The sequence below is a fragment of the Acinonyx jubatus genome, chromosome D1, assembly GCF_027475565.1.
Source record: "Acinonyx jubatus isolate Ajub_Pintada_27869175 chromosome D1, VMU_Ajub_asm_v1.0, whole genome shotgun sequence".
Taxonomy (NCBI): Eukaryota; Metazoa; Chordata; class Mammalia; order Carnivora; family Felidae; genus Acinonyx; species Acinonyx jubatus.
The window spans coordinates 30,885,905-30,905,004 of NC_069390.1; the positions used below are offsets into that span (position 1 = coordinate 30,885,905).

General features: G+C 35.5%; 1 long non-coding RNA gene across 1 annotated transcript in view; it reads left to right on the forward strand.

Moving 5' to 3' along the window:
- LOC113603427 (uncharacterized) overlaps nucleotides 1-19,100 on the forward strand; it is a 255,703-nt gene that overhangs the window by 12,507 nt on the left and 224,096 nt on the right. Inside the window, exon 2 of the long non-coding RNA XR_003425011.2 lies at nucleotides 6,649-6,759. This is a non-coding gene — a long non-coding RNA (uncharacterized LOC113603427). The remainder of the gene's footprint in view (nucleotides 1-6,648; nucleotides 6,760-19,100) is intronic.

Genomic DNA, 19,100 nt, shown 5'->3' on the forward strand with positions numbered 1-19,100 from the left:
CTTTAGTATATTTCCATAGCCTATCCTTATGTTGTGTTAATTTGCACACAGTTCATGTCCTTCTGTCTTCTTGAAAATACTGTGAACTATTTTAGAAATAAGAAAATAAAATGGCACTTACTGAAGAAGTTATTGTGCACTGGGCACTATTCTAGATGTGTTCTATCGTTTCAGTTTTTCATTGCAGTAGCCACACCAAGGTGGACATTTTATAAGTGAGGATATTAAAGGATCTGAGGATATTTTGTAAGTGCCAGAGCCAGGAATGGAAACAGAAATCTGTCTGGTTGATTCTCTTTCTGTTATACTCTGCCTGAAGCTAGAATAATTGTGTTTTCATGCCCTATGAAACCTAGCTAATTAGAGTGAATTGTGTATAGAAACTCTCAAGTACTCCATAATAGTGTTTACTGAAAAGTGAAAACTTTTAGAGACTTTTCCATGTTCAGGGAAACTTCTGAGCATTTTAGACTTTTTTTATTGTCAATTGTAAATGCCCATTCTGTCATCTTCACACACTACATCTGATAGATCATCTCTTTGTCTATAAACTGAGGAGGAACACGCATCTAGCCATAAAGAATGTGTTTGTACAGCATGCTTCTATGTCTCTGACAGAGATGAGTCCTTCTGACTGGAATAGGGATGAGGAAGCACAGGGAGAAATACCGCTAGGGAGAAATTCATTGAAAACATAATCAAAGTGACAAAGTTGGTGAATGTACCAGTGAGCATTTCTTGTTGCCATAGCATGAAATATTCCTGTAGAAAGTGAAAAAAAAAAAAGATACAGCTCCATGCAGTATTGAATTGAAAAGGACATATTACATGATAGAGACTTATATAAATTAATGTAAAACAGGCCTGGCTCTATTCAAAGCTGATTATGTTATTTCTAGCAGTAAGGCTGCACATTTTGCATTATTTAATTCATTCACTACAAGTTGCATTCCAGAGAACTATGCCAGAAATATTGACTAGCTACCTATGTTTAATAGCTGACAATCAGTAACTTCCTTGGGGTGGACGTGGGGGATGAAATACATTCAAGAAATTCATTCTCCCGAGCAAGCTTTTACCTTATGCCTGAGCCTTAGATTCTCTCTCTGTGCTTAGACCTTCCTAAATGAAATTGACACTTGCACAAAGCGGGAGCCCCTACCTGCCTTCCTCTGCCAGAGCCCTGTGGATCACTTTGAATTTCCTTACTGCTGGCTCATTTCACAAAAGGTTGAAAAGATGTTCTAGGAAACATCTTTCCTGCCACATCTTGTTGCCCTGTTCACGTGTTGTGGCCACACTTTTCAAAAATCATTACCTCCGGTGGAAACAAATTCATCATAATCCTCTTGAAATATACCTCAAACCCATGACACTTTTGGACTGACATCTATTCATAGATTGACTATAAATAGGCACCAATTTACACCCAATTAGATGTGGAGGGAAATCTGGGGTTGCAGGAAAATTTCCAGCCACTCAGTATGCAAGATCTGTGTGATGGCTGAGTGACTGATGTAACTGCCATTTGTTAAGATTTCACCTTATTTAATCTCCACTCAGACACTCCTAATTTGTGCAGAGCCTAGGGAATGACTTAAGACAAGGTAATTAACTGGAACATAGCATCTTTGAAGAAAAAAAAAGACAAAACTATTTACTTATTTTCTTTCCTTTTTTTTTTTAAGTCTGAATAATGAGACCATATTCTCCTCCATGAACTCCTCCCAAATTGCAATATTCTGATTGAATTAAAATCACCAAGAATTCATCTTCCCTAAGAAAATGTAATCCAGGGGCGCCTGGGTGGCTCAGTTGGTTGAGCATCTGACTTCAGCTCAGGTCATGATCTCGCAGTTTGTGAGTTTGAGCCCCACATCAGGCTCTGTGCTGACAACTCAGAGCCTGGAGCCTGCTTCTGAGTCTGTGTCTCCATCTCTCTCTGCCTCTCCCCTGCTCATTCTCTGCCTCTCTCTCTGTCAAAAATAAATAAACTTAAAAAAAAATGTAATCCAAATAATAAACTGCATGTTTTGGTCACCCCTTAGAATCACAAATTAGTTTCAACCTGGGCTGGATAAAATGAGTCTGTGGCTCTGGAGAATGGGAAAAAGGCAAGTATTAGTCGATGAGGGACTTTGATCTTATAGAGTCTAATCACTTCTGTTCACAAAATCTCATTTAAAATGACAATGCTAAATTCCTAAGCCTCCACAGGACCTAATAGTGATTAGTTCAAATGTATCTAAATTGCTGCTAAGAATTGATTATTATGAAGAGAAATCTAAAGAGAGTTTGATTAAATTAATGTAATGCTTTCTTCAGCTTAAACAGAGAAAAGGAACATTTACTTCATCCAGTAGTTTCAGATGGGATCACACTTCTTTACGCACATATATTAAATGCACTTCTAGTTTTTGATGAATTAAAATGGAAAAATAATTGCTCAAATGGCACCGGACCTGGTTTCATCATCCAAAGACATTTGAGATCTCATAAAACGGGACTTTTCAAATTTTAATGTGCCTCAGATCACCTGGAGACATTGTTAAACAGAAGATGCAGATTCTATAGGTCTGAGGTGAGGCATGGTATGCATTTCTAGTAAGCTGCCTGGTGAGGTCAATGCTGCTGGTTCTTGGACCAACCATAGTTTGAATAGTGAGCTTATGGAGCATCTGGGTCATGATTATGAAAATTAATTACCACTGCATGGGGATAAGCTAGTTAATACTATGTGCTGATTTGTATGATGCCTGATAACTAATAGTGTAATATATCTCTGATAAAAAAAAAAAGGAATTATTTAAAATTTACAGAATCAGAAGATAGCAGAATTTTCTAATCTTGCCTTTACTACATGTAACCGTTATCCCTAATAAGTGTGTATTACTTTCCTTTTACAAAGCAATTTTACATAGTATATGTTGCTTAGTTTTATGATGATCCCTTAAAAACCCTGTGAAATAAGTCAAGCATGCATTTTCCTTCATTTTCCTTATTAGTAACCCAAAACTGAAAGTTAATGTGATTTGCACAATTTCACATTATTATTCATCAAGAGAGCCATGACTCTAATTCATATCTCTGACCAAATCTGACCATATCTCTGAACACAAATATGGTGTTCTTTCTCTTAACAGTAGATTTTGTGTGGATCACATAAATTCCATAGCCCCTCTCTTCCTTATGAAATGGGTGATTCAGATTCAACTAGACCAGTGGTTATCAGCCTTCATTGTGCAACCAAATTATGTTGGGAACACAAAAAATAATACTAGTGACTAGCCCCATTCCAGAGCAATTGAGCCGGAACCATCAAGAGTGGAGCCAGGATACCATTTCTTTTCTTCTTTTTTTTTAATGCTTATTTTATTTGTTTTTATTTTTATATATTTTTTAATTTTTTTAAGTTTATTTATTTTGAGACAGAGAGAGACAGAGCATGAACGGGGGAGGGTCAGAGAGAGAGGGAGACACAGAATCTGAAACAGGCTCCAGGCTCTGAGCAGTCAGCACAGAGCCCGACGCCGGGCTTGAACTCACGGACCGCGAGATCGTGACCTGAGCCGAAGTCGGACCCTTAACCGACTGAGCCACCCAGGCGCCCCCCTTTTATTTTTAATTTTTTAACGTATTTGCTTTTATTTTTGAGAGAGAGACAGAGTGTGAGTGGGGGAGGGGCAGAGAGAGAGGAAGACACAGAATCCGAAGCAGGCTCCAGGCTCCAAGCTGTCAGCACAGAGCCCACCTCGGGGCTTGAACCCATGAACCGCGAGATCATGAGCTGAGCTGAAGTTGGACTTCTAATGACTGAGCCACCCAGGAGTCCCAGAATACCATTTCTTTTAATTTTCTAAGCTGATTATTATGCATAGTGAAGATTGAGAACCAATAACATTATATATCCACTATAATACCTTTTTTACCAAAAAAAATTTTTAATGTTTATTTATTTTTGAGAGAGAGAGAGAGAGACAGAGCACAAGTTGGGGAGGGGCAGAGAGAGCGGGAGACACAGAGTCCAAAGTAATCTCCAAGCTCTGAGCTGTCAACACAGAACCTGACAAGGGGCTTCAGGAGCTGTGAGATCATGGCCTGAACTGAAGTCGGATACTTAACTGACTGAGCCACCCAGCCCTCCCTCCACTAAAGTACCTTTAAGTGAAGGAATTCTACCTGGCTATAAAGATAGGTTTTTTGTCTATCTGCTCTATGAAAGTCTTGGTGACAAATCTAAAAACATAAGTTTAGATAAGTGTATCACTAAAAATGTTAATTATGACTTAGCAAGCTTTTACTATTTCTTGTGTGTTGTGCAGGCCTTGAAAATTTAGGGACATTTTGGTTGATGCTTTAAAAAATCACTTTTACTTAAACAAGTAGAGATTTTAGTTTACTCCCTGTATCTACAATCTGTGTAACATCAATATTTCTGAGTTTCCTATTTGTCCTTTGAAACTGGTACTAAATTTGAGCTTTCATTTGGGCTTTCATTGAAGTGGATGTCTAAACTCCTCCAACTGCTTTCTGATGTGACTCCTGTTTCCCCTTGTGGCTGCAGTGAGGATTTAGACACAGAGTATACTTACATAGTTATTAGATTACCTAATATTTCTATCAGGAATTGATCATGTAAATGGTTTAGACACAGTCCCTTCTAAGAGTTAAAATTTCAGTCCTAAGCCCCCCCTAATGTAAATTTCTCAAAAAGTTCAAGTTGTTGAAAGCAGATATTTGTTTTTCTTTTACAGAATCCTTTACTTTACTTTACTTTACTTTACTTTACTTTACTTTACTTTTCTGTAGGTGTCATAAGATGAAGAAGACAGGATTAGTCAATATCTTACCCTAGTAGATTCTACTCTGTTGATCATTTTTCAAAGTTGAATAGACACGAGAAAAATGAAGGCTTTGAGCCCTTGGAAAGGCCCAAGGGCGATTTTGGCTTTCCTGGGTAATTCTTGAATATTTGATCACCCGTGGCCCAAGAGGGTTTTCAATGAAACTATCCCTTCTGGAAGAATTCTAATCCGGAGTGATGTCACTGGGTCAATGATGAATCTCTAAGGCTGTCTAAGAAGGGTTCAGAGTTTGATGCATAACAGGTAATACAATGCATTTCATTTTGAGAGTGGAAATTCAATCAAATATACACTATTTGACATGTAGTCCATGTCTTTTTTTTAAGTGTTTTTAAAAAAATTGTTTATTTTTGAGAGAGAGGGAAAGAGATGGAGGGAGAGCACAAGCAGGGGAGTGGCAGAGAGAGGAGGACAGAGGATTTAAAGTGGGCACTTGTTCTGACATCAGTGAGCCGGATGTGGGGCTAGAACTCACAAACTGTGAGATCATGACCTGAGCCGAAGTTGGGTGCTCAACTGACTGAGCCAACCAGGCGCCCCAACATGTCTTGATTCCCAAACTTCCTGGCTTGGATTTTCTAGAACTAGATAGTTTATTCAATAAGGAAATAAATGCATACCGCTCTAAAGAAGACTATAGTATTGGCTTATTGGGGTAGCAGGTGCAGAATGATCTTTCTGACAGCAGATCATCAATACTGGTTCTTTGATGTTTTAATCTGATCACCTGGCCTTCCTTACACCAATTATTTGAGGGTAGTCATAAGATCCAGAGATGCTTTTCTCATTTGATTTTACTGTGAGATTTTTAGATTGGGTGGAGAATTATCTGGTTGTCATTATAAAATACACTTTTGTTCACCACAAGCGGAATTGTCCTATAACACCCCATTGCCTTTACTAATTTCTAGATTTTTTAAATTCATTCTTACAATGCCTTAATAACATCACTCCTGAACTCCATGGGCCTCACAGGGACTGGATTCTTTTGTTTGGGAGATTCCAGGTATATTTCTTTCATCTCCCTCCTTGATAAACAACTTTGTCTGAACCCAGCTGTGCCTGGTCTCCTAGAAAACATTTAGCTACCACTGTTCTTGGGAGATGGTTACTGTATTCACAGACTATTAGAAAATTCTACTGCTCCATTAACTCCCCTATTTGTATCTTGGAACTTTATTTTCTAGTGGATGATTTCTGCAGTTTATAGCTGTTTCCCCACAGGGCAAAGCATGGAGTCAGTGACTGACATTAAATAATAAATGTCAGCAAAGTGATTACTCTCATTTGGAATTAATAATATTTTATTAAAATTCATAAGAGCACTCAACTGGTAGCATCAGAACCAATTACTCATGTGAGCACTGAATATACCTTCCCAATTCAAAGCGTGCAGTAACTCTTTTTGATTTAAGGAAAACACATCTCTGTAGTAGGTTGGAGGATCTAAGTTTTTCACTCTTCCTATGTCAGTCTGAAGGCTGGATTAACCTATAATGTAAATGTTTAAATATTAAGAACAGTAGAAATTTAACCTTTCTAAGGGAAAAATTCAGATGACAGATGGTATCATATTTATTCTATTCTTAGAGATTTGTCCTTTTGTTAAGGTTAAATCAGAGTAAAACCTAGGTTAAAACCATCTTTAATTTTGTTTGGTCTCAGAGTTAAATATTTGATAGGAAAATGAGATAGGAAAAGACAAGCTAGTTGTATCGGGTACCTGTTTTCTGTCCCTCCAAATCTATTCTTTAGTGATCTCAATTATGTATTTTGCTTTAAGGATCTGAACTTCATGGACACAGTGGAGGAGACTGAGCTCCCTTGATTTCTGACTGCATACAGTGTTCGGTCAATAAGAAGTCATATGGCATCAGAGGAAGAGAGGAGAAAGGTAGGATTTTGTGTCTCCTGGATCCCTTCTTGGGAGGTTGCTCCAGGCTAGCTGTATGTTTTTTTTCCATGAAATGTCGCTGCTCCACTAAAGATGGCCCTCCATATAGGACTTTCCATCTAGATGCTGGGGATCTCTTGTCCCGTTTCTCCAGGCTTAGACGTTGTAGCAGCTTTACTATTACTGGTTTCATGGTTCTGCACTATCCCTCGTAATTTTCTTATAAATGTGACTGTGGTATTTCCTGAAGGGACCCTGCATGATTTACTAGTGTTAACATGCTACAGGTTTGAGTGAATGGGATATCTGTCTTATCTCTAAGTAGAGTATGATGTAAGGGAGCCTGTTAGCTACATACAACTTTCAACCTTAAAAAAAAAAAAAAAGCTGAATTGTGATACAAATGGTGACAATATGAGTGATGAATGATAATGAGAGATGAAAAAGTATCTGTAATATTTAAGGATATTCAGTTGGTTTGCATTAATAACAGCCATATTGTTGCTAATGACTGGCTGCCAGGAATCTGTATTGACATGTATTTTGAATACATCCTGATTACACTGATACATACTATTCATGTGGATAAATTGACTGCTTGATAAACTTCTTTCCACCTGAAAATTGTCAGATAAAACCTTCATTCAAGCCTTAGAAAGCTATCAGAGAACTTTAAGACATTTTCAGGGAATTAGAAAACAGTTAATTTTAAACTCATATAAAATGTTTTAAAAGCATATTTTGGGGGGAGTGGTTATAAATTATTGATTTATATTGCTGAAATTGTAATACAATGGCTTTCACTTAATTCATATGTGTGTGTGTGTGTGTGTGTGTGTATGTAGTGTTTTATTTTTTCAAAGAATGTATTTCAGATTAACTTAGAAGTCTTTTAATGTTCAAATCAATGGGACTCAATTTGGTTCAGCACCCATCTGCAAGAAACAATCCATTTGCAAATATACTATATGAGAACTAAAAAAGAAGAAAAGTACACCATAATCTTAGCTTTATCATGAAACTCACATTAGTTATAGAATGATTTCTATGTTAGGGGCAGTCACTGTGTTTACCTCATAAGTAGTATCTTATTTAATCCATCAGCCAAGTAATATTAATTAGTACTATTTCAGTTAATGAAAATAGGACTTAGAGAGGTTTAACTTGCCCCAAGATATGCATTTAATTAACACTTAATTGGAGTTTGATCTGAAGACTGTCTAACTCCAAAACTCATGTTGTCAACCATTTTGATAAATTGCTTGCTTGAGCGTTTTTATAGCTTAAAGCAATTCTTACGTCTTTGTCCAACAGCAATCAAAAATTTTTTATGATCATTAATTAAAGTAGGAAGCATTACTTGTAACTGTATTAGTGTGTGCTTATTTCTTGACATTGTCATCTAAATTGGCTCAGTAACATCTTTCTGTAATGACTGTTAAAATAAGGCAGCAAAAATATAAGGTATGAAGTAGTGTAGTCCAAGCATGATTTAAAGGGGCAGCTCTGGGAATGTTAAGAAAGAACACATGTGGAGGAGATCATAATGAAATAATTGACAGGATTATTTAATTAAAATCTAGACTTAAAAGGGATATTAGATATTATTTATTATCCTTTCTTTTATACACTAATGAAATGGAAGCCTAATAGATAAAATGGCCTCCCAACGGGCACTGTGGAAATATCTGAGGACAGTTGGTAAGAAAACACTTCCTTTGATGATTCCACTAAAACAGACATCGACCTATTTTAATAAATTTGAAAAAAATGAGACATTATCTTTAACAAATGAGTAAATATTACTAAATAACATATTAGTTGAACATCTATATTTAGGTTTATTTCTGGGCTCTTGATTCTTATCTATCAGTTTGTTTTTATGACAGTATCATACTATTTTAATTACTATAGCTTTATAATGTAGGTTGAAATCAGGAAATATGATGCCTCCTGCTTTGTTTTTCTTTCTCAATATTGCCTTGGTTGCTTAAGTTCTTTTGTGGTTCCATATAAGTTGTAGAATTGTTTCTTCGACTTCTGTAAAAAACACCATTGGAATTTTGATGGGGATTGCATTGAATTTATAGATAACATTGGGTAGTATGGACATTTTAACAAATTAATTCTTCCAATCTATATGCAGGTGATATATTTACATTTATTTGTGTATTCTTCAATTTCTTTCATCAGTGGTTTGCACTTTTCAATTTAGAGGTCTTTAACCTCCTTGGATAAATTTATCCTGGTTAAATTACAATTTGTTGCTCTTGTAAAGGGGACAATTTTAATTTTTTTTTCAGATAATTCATTGTTAGTGCATAAAAACACTACTATTTTTGTTTGTTAATTTTGTATCCTACAAATTCACTGATTTATTGGATCTAACCATTTTTTGGTGGTCTTTAGGATTTTCTATATATAAAATCATGCCATCTGCACATGATTTTCTAATCTTTCTAATTCTTTCTAATTCTTATGCCATCTATCTGTTTACCTATCTATCTTTCTATCTATATTTTTGTGATTGCTCTGTCTAGGATATCCAGTACTGTATTCAATAGGAATGGTGAGCACCCTGTCTCATTTTTTACTTAATAAAATTTAGATTCCAAATGAAGCTGTGAGCTGTTTTTAGGAAAAGAAAAATAAGGAGATACAAATAAGAAAACATAAATGTTCCTTTTTGAAACTGTCATAGCATGGTTATAAAAATTTATTAAAAATATACGAGGATTTTCTTTTTTGATATTAAAATCCTTATGCTATTTAATCACCTGCTGTGTCATCATCCACGTGGCTTCTCTTTCTTCAGTTGTTAAATGATAGTGTTCTACCTGACCTGAATTTTTCGTGAAATCAGTAATTCAAGACATTCAACAATCACATCCAATATCCCACTTAGAGACTTTATAAAACGCTACATCTTTGTATATTTGAGATTTTTCTTTGAAATTAATTTGAATTAGTTTTTTACTGTATTGTTAAATATAGGAAGGATCTACCAACAGAGATCGTGACATAACATGGGAAATAGAATTTATTGTTACATGTGTAAATAGTAAGTATTTTATAACTGGTTAGTCATGGGTAAATATTTTCCACCACTTTACTGAGTATGGTTGACATTCAAAAACTGTACACGTGTAATGAATCCAACTTGAAGTTAGGAGATAAGTATGTACCTCTAAAACCACGATTACAGCCTATGCCATAAGCATATCTATCACTTCCAAAAGTTTCCTTCCACCCTCTTCAACTTATTATAATTTTTTGTGATAAGAAAAATTAACATAAGATCTAACCTCTTGATAAATTTTAAGTATTTGTAAGTATACAGTACAATATTGTATTTATTGTAGTTTAACAATGTTATTAACTATAGGCTGTATGCTGTACAGTAGATCTCTAGGACTTATTTATTTTGTGTAGCTCAAACTCTGTATTCTTTGATTAATATCTCCTCATTTTCCCCTAATCCTATCCTGAACAACCACCATTTTACTCTCTGTTCCCGTGAGTTTGACAATTTTAGATTCCTCATATAAGTGGTATCACGTAGCATTTGTCTTTCTGTGTCTGACTTCTTTCGCTCAGCATGATGTAAAAGGAAATGCAGTGTAACAGCTAAAGATTTGTTAGATAATATGTGCTAAAATTAAATAATTTCACAAATGTTTATTGCACACTTACCATTATACCGCAGCATTTAAGTGTATGTATATGTTTGACATGGAAGTCTTTATAAACCAAAATATGTGTTAAAAATATAAATTTCAGTCATGCTATCTATCTGAAGACCAAATACAAATTTTCAAATTGTTGTCAACATATAGCAATGTCTATTTGCATTTTATCTTTGGATTTCTACTCTTCAGTTTAGTTAATGAGCAAACCCTCCAGTTTTTAAATCTTTTGCTATTAATTTTGATGTACAGTGATTGTAACTTGAAGACAAGATCATTAATGCTGACACTAGATAATACTTAGTATTATTTATTTTTTTTTGCTTAATTTCATAAGAAAAAATAAGAGATTTAAATATGTTGTTTCTAGCAGATGTTGTTCAATTACATAGTATTGTGGTTGTCTTGTCCTCTTCCTGAGTTCACTGAAAAATAAAAATAAAAATAAAGCCCTTCCATATCCTTATGGGCATCAGTTTTCCTCAAGATTTGTGGAATGATACTTTCTCAAATGGAAAGTAGGTTTAATATTTTTTATTTCCTTTAAAGATATCAATGAAAATTCCTCAGCAGCTGAATGTCAAATATGTTCTAAATGGGTTCACTCTTTTATTTCTTCTCTTTGGCCTTTTTTAAGTATAGAGATTTATATGCTTGAGTATGTGTGAGCACAAACATAAACACACTCATATAACACACACACAACAGACATGCATTTAAAACATGCCAAACTTGCTTTCAAGCCCATTGATTTTGGAAATAAAAGTTGTTTGTAGTGTAGATGTGATTGTCTAGGAGCATTTTAGATGAAAATGCAGTCAGCCTAGATTATAGTGTGAACTCTCAGCACTGTGTTGCTCATACTCTTATTTTTTATGTACAATTAAAAGAGCAGACCTGGCTTTAAAACAAGTTCATTCCATTTTTATTGCCATAAATTCTCCCCTTCTCATTGCCTCCAGCTCTTACGGGATGCACAAATATATTTCCTATTCTGAGCAGTGGCTCATAAATACAGAGAGAGAAGGAAGTCATTGGAAAGCAGGTCTCTTCCAGGAGCATGGACAACTGCCTAGAGGGGCACTCAATCATGCATTTTGACTTTGGTAATTGAATGCTGTATCCATTTCTCTGCCACATTATCATAAAAAAAGAATATCTAAGGAAATGCAGCATTACAGCTAAATATTTGTTGGATAACATTGCTAACTCTTTTAAATGATCTCATGGCAAGGAATAAAGGGATTGGAGGGGGGAGAAACTAGGATTCCAGTGTTGCTTTTTATTATATTTTTATGTCTGAAATGGTAATTATGCTTTTTAGTGCTATTCCATCCATTATAATGAAAGTATGTGGGAATCTGGATTTTTCTGTAAGGGACTTAAATAGTCCATTCTCTTCAGTTAAACCAAATGCTAATATACCCTTTTTCCCCTTCCATGACATTCTTAAAATCTGTGTGCCTAAACAAATTAGCATTCTATTCTCAACAGACTCATTTGGAAGATAGAGCATGTTCACTGAGCAATAAGTAGGCCACGGGGAATTTAATCAGAGGGGCTGGGAAAAGAGGCATGTTACAGCTAATTGTTATTAATTGTTAGATGTCATATTTTATAGAAATTTAAGCTGTATTTCCTCACTGTAACAAACTTCTCTTCCTTCCACCTTATACCTCACCTATCCTCTTGCAGTGTATACTCTTGGTCATAAAGAGAGGTAGCAGATGGGATTTGCATGGAACAATGAGTGTAGTGGCAGGATAGAGTTTTAAAATTTCTGAGAATCCCACACAAAAACATAAAAGAAGGTACATAGCAGAAATAAAAAAGCCATGGATACTTTCAACAAATTTCAGTACAAGTTATCCCCATAAGCCTCAATATACAAGTGGTAAGGGAAAACCACCAAAGTTATGTGGTTCATTTGGTATGAAAGTAGAGGAATGCAATATGGAATGTTATAGACCTGGAAACAAGACAAGCCTGAAAATAGCCAGAAGGAGTTTACTGGGAAGGTTGGTAGGCTAATTTGAGAATTGTCCCTGAAAATAAAGTTTTTATCCCCATACTGAGAGTGAGTGGGTACATAGGACCCTCAGCAAGTGCTAAGAAAGCTACCTTGAATATGCTTTCAGAAAGTTCATGAAAACTAACTTTATGTAAAAATGAGCACTCAGTGAATATCAAGGTCAAATTCTATATAAGTTTATTATAAAAAGAGAGGGGCGCCTGGGTGGCTCAGTCGGTTAAGGGTCCAGCTTCAGCTCAGGTTATGATCCCATAGTTCATGGTTTCAGGCCCCTCACTGAGCTCTGTGCTGACAGCTCAGAGACTGGAGCCTGCTTCAGAGTCTGTCTCCAACTGTCTCTGCCCCTCCCCTACTTGTGTGCTCTCTCTCTCTCTCTCTCAAATATGAACATTGAAAAAAAAAAGAGAGAGAGAATGAGGAGCAAAATGTTTTTACAGGTAGCACTAAATACAGTCATGACTAAAAAACATTAAAACTGTAACCTCCAAAGTTACTCAAAGACATTAAGAAAATGATGAAGACATGAAAGAACAATATAAATTGTTTCAAAAACTCTGGTATGAGATAGTTGAACATGGAGAAAGAACTACAAATAAAATAAAAAATAATTTTAGAAGTGAAATGTAAAAGAGACATAAGACAAAAATAATGCCTATTATTTATTGATGCTTAGTAGATCACCCCAAAATGAAACAAAAAAAACCCCACATTTATTTCACAGTATGTGCAAGACAGAAATTGGTTACAGTTTACTGGCTGTTTCTAGCTCAGGGTCTCTCACGAGGCTGAAATCAAGACATCATCCTGAGTAGTCATCTCAAGGTTTAATAGGAGAAAGTCAGTTTTCAGGCTTATTCCTGTATCTCTTGCAGGCCTCACGTCCTTTCTGGTCATTGGCTAGACATTAATTCCTTGCTAGGTATGCCTCTCCAACTGAACAAATGAGAGAGTGAAGGAAGGGCAAAGAAGGTGGAAACGATAGTCTTTTATAACCTAATCCCAGAAGTGGCATCTCATTGTTATTGTTGTATTCCATTTATTAGAAGTCCCTATATCCAGCCTACATTTCAGGGATACACGAGAATATCCAGAGGTGGGAATCACTGAGAGCTACCTATTATAAGAGGTGAAACATTAAAAAAGAAATGAAAAAAGAAATGACAATGACAAGTATTAAAGATAGGCAATGAAGATTTTATGTATGGCTAATGGGACTCTATGAAGAAGCAAATCAAAGAAATGGATCACAGCAAGTATGAAAATCTATAAGAAAGCTTTTTCAAATTAACAAATATAGGCATTGAAGATACATAGCTTCTAACCTAACTAAAAGTGATCCAAACATTCATTCTATCCCTCCCAATGAAAAAACACACCACCACAATCATTGCTGAATACCTATCACTTACACTCTTATTTAGTGTTTTTATTTAACTTATGTTCTGAGATTTTAGTTATCATAGCATTATATCCTGAATTTAGAAGGCCAGCTATATTTTCTATATACATTAAGGTAAGTCATTTATACATTTATTTTTGTTATAGATATGTGAAACTAAAATTAAATAGTATTATATATGAGGTAAGAGTACCACATTGGGAATGAAGTATCTAGCACATAGTAAGTGCTCAATAAATGATAGGTTATTTTGACACATAGTAGGAAGTGGTTGTACATAGTTATGTTCAGAACTACCCCTGACATTGGAAAATCTAGGTCAGGATTAATGTCAATATAGTGAGTCAGCCAAGACATTCATAAATTACAAAAGCTAGCATGACAATGGAAGGATCAGTCTATGCACATGGGTTTTGTGGGCATGATTGTGTTTTCTTGCATTCTGTGGGAACTAATCTCTTATCCTTTAGCTTGGACTTTGATATTGTTTAGGGAACATGGATGCCGTATGCTGAAATGACATTATCAGCTCTCTCTAGCTTTGTGTTGCTTTCCAGTGTGCCAGATAGATATATGATATGCAACACTCATAAATTATTTCAGAGTGTTTTTCTATTTCAGGATAAGTCCTTAGTATGTATGGTACTGATAGGGATTAGGATGTACTGTTAATAGGTGGTAGCATTTGCCACTCTCTCATCCAATTACTAAGTGACTATGTGATCATTTGTCAAACAGTATCTTTTGCTGAGCTGACATTTGCATCTCCAATAATTTTGCATAATTAGGTTATAAATAGTTCTTTTGTGAAATTATGATGATGATTAAAGTTTAAAGGTATACGAATATATACATATAATTCTTTCATAGAAAGTAGTCCTAAACAAAATAAAAGAAAGATAACTGGTAAGAAATATCTAAGAAATGTTATCCTTGGGCAAAAATAGTCTCTTTTTAGTATTCCTAATATTGAAAAGAATGAATGCAACACTTACAAAATTCGTAAACTTTAGAGTTAAAAGAACAGGTAGTATCAATAAAAAATCAATTAATTAGGATAAAAAATTTCTGGTCCCCAAATACAGAGGAAACTAACAGGGAGAATGAGGCATTAAAACTAAGGCCCATAGTCTCACTGTAAGAGAAAATAAGAGAAAAAAAATTCCCTTCAGCAGCTGGAACCTTTTCAATTCTCTGATAATGAAAATTGCTGGAACTTTAGTGCATGGCCAGGTTATAAAGTGAATAGTTTAAAAACATTCTAATTTAAAGTGTGTATCTCTTTTTTTTTTCTTCTTTTGGACTGTAGCTGCATGTTTATTCCTTTTTTGAATTTTCTCTCTATGGAAATCCAGAGGAAATTAAGTCTTACACCATGTTCCAAAACTCTACAGCTAGGTTATTTATCTGTTCCCATTTCTCCATCTCTAGGTACCACAATAGGCATCCATATAGGAACATTTGCAATGGCAAGTTGTGAATCATATATTGAAATTTAAAATGACTCTGCACCGAGGGGAAATAGCTATCCTAGGTAATCACTGCTCCTGGGTACTTGGGAGCAGATTTACATCATGCAGCAATAAAGAGAGTGCTTTTTGGAAGTTGCATGTGGGACAAGCTTTTCTTTATCTATGAGCATGTCCTGCCCCATCACTCATTATATTTCACTAGCATTGGACTTCATTTTCTTTTCTAATGTACAAAGATTTCCTCATATATGAGGATCTTATATGAACTTATTTTTCTTGCTGAAAAGATTCTGTCCATCTGTGTCTTAATCATTTTGGGCTGAATAACAAAATACCATAGACTGGTTTGCTTATAAACAACAGAAGTTTATTTCACATAGTTCTGGAGGCTGGGAAATCCAAAATCAAGGTGCTGGCAGATTTGGCATCTGATGAAGGCTAGCTTCCTGGTTCTAAACAGCCATGTTTTTGCTCTATCCTCACGTTGCAGAAAGGATGAGATAGTTCTCTGGGGTTTCTTTTCTAAGGGCACCATTCCCTTCATGAAGGCTCCACTCATATGACATAATCACCTCCCAGAGGCAACACTTCCTAATACCATTACATTGGGAGTTAGGATTTCAACATATGAATTCTGGACTCAAATGTTATGTCCAAAGCAATCTCAATTTCCTCAAGGCACCTACTTGTCATTAAGGTCTTAACTTAAATGTTCATTGGGGAGTCTTATTATCCTAAACCAACTTAACCTCCTCTTTCCATATACTCATGCCACCTATATCTTTGCTTAAATAATTTATTAAAATTTTAACTAAGTGATTCTTCATATAATTTCAGATTTCAGGTATTTTGCCCCTGCACGGTTTTATTTAACATTAAACTACAAGAGAAACTCAACAAATATATTTTTTTAATGAACACACAAATAATTAATTAAATGGCATTTATCCACTCAGTGGCAGGCAGGAAACTTCCTTTTTGGATGATGAACTACTATAATAAATGGAAGCATAGTATAAGATAAAAAACATTCAACTTGGAGTCAGAACTTCGGGGTTCAAGTGCTGTTCTATAAATTTTTAGCTGTATGCTAATTAAAAGACACTCTTTGGGTTGGGTCCTTCAACTGTAACATAAAGACACTTTACTCAAACAGATACTTTCCTTTATTTAGAAACTATTTAGATATTCCAAAGTGGAGACAAAAATTCTTCACAATGTAAAAAATGGTGTGCTATAGAATGCAATATTGTCCACAAGGCAGTAGCCTGCATATCAAATGTCATTGATTAAAACACAGGAGAAAATGATGAAATTTTGCTGTCTTAAAATTTTCATTAAAATGTTTAACAAACTGGTAACAATAGTCACAAAGTTCAAGATTAGCTTTGCATTGCACTCAACAGAATTTCAGAAAGAATACTGCTGGTATTTAGGTTTCTGAGTTTCTTGGTCTTGCTGTCTTGCTATGCACAATGCCAGTGTTGAAGACCAAAGATTAAAATTAGGTTTTATCTGAGATAAAATGGTAAATTCAACCCATTGCAAGAAACAATTTTTCAGTATTATTGTATGCATAATTCTTTATATGATGGTAAAGATAGTGAAAACATGCAACAGCCACTACTTTGAAAATGATCTGTTTACAATAAGTGATACAGAAATAGCCATCAGGTAGGTAGAGGCTCCTTTTTCATGCAAGATAATGGACCCAGCCTCTCTCATCAGATGGACTGTGGACAGGATGGATTGCTGACTTGCCTATTTGCTTGGGTTTTAATATGCACAATGACACTCTTACAGCTGGATAAGCAGAAACTTAAAAGTTGGGACAAACAATCAGGATAGTATTAGGAGTTGAGTCTTCAACTTTTCAATCAACTCTAAACATGGCAAGGGTATAAAATTTTTAAAGAACAAGAAAATAATTAAGGTATGGTAAACTCAAAATAAGCAAAATATCTCTATGAACTAGATGGGAAATAGAAAAATGGAAAGTTAGTAATCAAGGACTAGAGCCAGGGCCTACTGGGCTCTGGGTCTGGATGCAGCTAGGATTTGCCTCCTGCAGAGTAATGGGATTCAAAGCTCTATGTGAATGGCAAGAGATCAGAGTCAAGTTAATTGCATGAAACCTGGGGCAGGTGCAGAGCTCACTAGCCTATGAAATGTGATCAAAAGAAAGTTATGGCTTCTGCCTGAGACTATAGTTTATATAAACATGCATACCTGCAATGTTGAAGCATACAGACAAAAGCATACAGATCCTTATCAATAGGATCTAAAATTAAGCCATTCTACATTTAGTGACTGATTTTGAGATAAGTTCACAGTCAGGAGAGACCTAGAACCTTGAACCATTAAAAAAAATGGTACTGGAATAAAGTTCCATGGGAACCAAGTTTTATTTATGAAGGAAAGTGGGATCTCTGTGGCAACTAGAAAAAAAAAAAGACTTTCCCAGATTGGAGTAAGAGAGATGGAAGGAGGCTTGATCCAGAGAGTAAGGTTTTGTGCCTTTCCCCAAGCAGAGTCCAGAGAGGTGATATGCCCTCACACAGTACATAGCTGTGAGGCCCATTGGGGGCCAAACAGATGAATTCTTAGATAAGCTGTGGATATATCTGTAGAACTATCTATATAGGTCTGTCTGTAGATAGACTACCATCTGTGTTATGGACATAGCAAAGAAGATCTTCCAGACCCACACAGGCCAATAGAAAGACAAAAGTGACCTTGAAATCAGTGATGATCATTTGGATTGATGGACATCTCAGGGGCTATTTCTCCTATTTCCTTCCTTTCACCCATATACCTTGCCTGAGAACTGGATAAGCCTCTTAGACACAATTCAATACAAAAGAGAAGTTCCAATTTGATCGATACTCTTTTCTGCTGGTCTGATAAATATGAGTTTAAAATATGAGTTAAAAAATTATGTTATCTTGCCTACTAAGATTCATACCAGTTTCCAATCCAAACGATTCATGCAAGTAAAATATGGTTCTAAGTTACTATGTGGTTAATGAAATGAACAGGGAAGCTGGACAAGCTAACTGGATGGTAGGGCCAGGGGTTCAGCTATACCATTCAAATTCTTTGTCCTAGCTGGGGTTTGACACCATTTATTGGCAGTTGTTGCTCTGGCTTAGACTTAGATGAAATTGTCTTTGCCCAAAGTGGGAGCAAATGGCAACAATTCCAGTTATACCCTTCTTGTGAGATGCCTCTTTATTGTTCCAGGTAACCACTTTTTTACATCTCATTTCCCCCCAAAGCAGAGATTTCCTTCAGGTTATCCCTTCTCCTATCATCTTTTCTGAGGTGGGATAAGGAGAATAATCAATTTATATACAAATCGGTGCTATGGTGCAAATTTTATTCAACATAAAAGTGGCATTTTCTCCTTGAAAGCTGTAGATGGAGTACAACTAAGACCTTCCCCTTTTAAATCCTTTTATCACCTTAGTTATAAACAAAAGGTGCCCAGTATGAAATCCTCAAAGAGCCAAGGATTTCCTAGAGTGCCTTTCCCAAGTAGTTTTAGTAAAAAGACACACTGATTATATTGCCATTAGACTTGATAATGTCTTCCCCTCTCCCCTCTCAGCCTAAATCCAGAGTCCCTTCTACCCATGTCCACGTTTGCCTGGAAAAAAAAGTGAAACCAGACTTCTAGAGCCATGCAGATACTCTTTGACAGTTGTAATTTAACAAACCAATAAACAAGATCAGGACTAAAAAAGTTCAGA